Source organism: Numida meleagris, chromosome 26 (genome assembly GCF_002078875.1).
Source record: "Numida meleagris isolate 19003 breed g44 Domestic line chromosome 26, NumMel1.0, whole genome shotgun sequence".
NCBI lineage: Eukaryota > Metazoa > Chordata > Aves > Galliformes > Numididae > Numida > Numida meleagris.
In genome coordinates, this window is record NC_034434.1 from 2,169,827 (window position 1) to 2,170,497 (window position 671).

Genomic DNA, 671 nt, shown 5'->3' on the forward strand with positions numbered 1-671 from the left:
ACACACCAATATTTCTTTTAACCCCCCAAAAGCCACAGCCGGGCTCAGACATCTGCCCACCCGTCCTCGAGCCCCCTAACACCTCTCAGGGACAAGGACCTGCCAGCATAGGGGAGACCCCCCCCCACCAAAATAAAAGTCTCCTCCTCTCCCCCCCCCTGCCCCCCTAATCCTCCTCCATCTCCTCACTGCTGCGCTGGGGCCTGGGCCGGGGGTGGGCTCGTAGGGCAGTGCGGGGGTTCAGGGCTGGGAGAGGGGTGCACTGTGCTGGGGGGAGGGGGTGGCAAGTTGTGGGGTACGGGGGAGTTCACCCTGTGCCCTGGGAATGGAGGGGGACACTGGGAACTGCTGGGACAGGGGGAGAGGGCACCTCCCTCCCTGACCCCAACCCTTCTCCCCACTGTGACCCCCAGCAAACGCCCCCCCCAAAGCACCCCCGGGACCACTGACCCCTGTGCAAAGAGCCCCTGCAACCACATGGACTCGCTGTCTCCTCCCCCCCTCCCAACCCAGCTCCTGTTCCTTCCGTCTCTCCTTCACCCACTCTTTGTTGTTTCTTGAGAGAGGCAAAAAAAAAAAAAAAAAAAAAAAAAAAAGAGAGAAGCCAAACCCCAAACCAGGAGGCAGGAGCCTGTTTTGCCTCCCAGGCAATATTTCTGGAGCCAATCGGA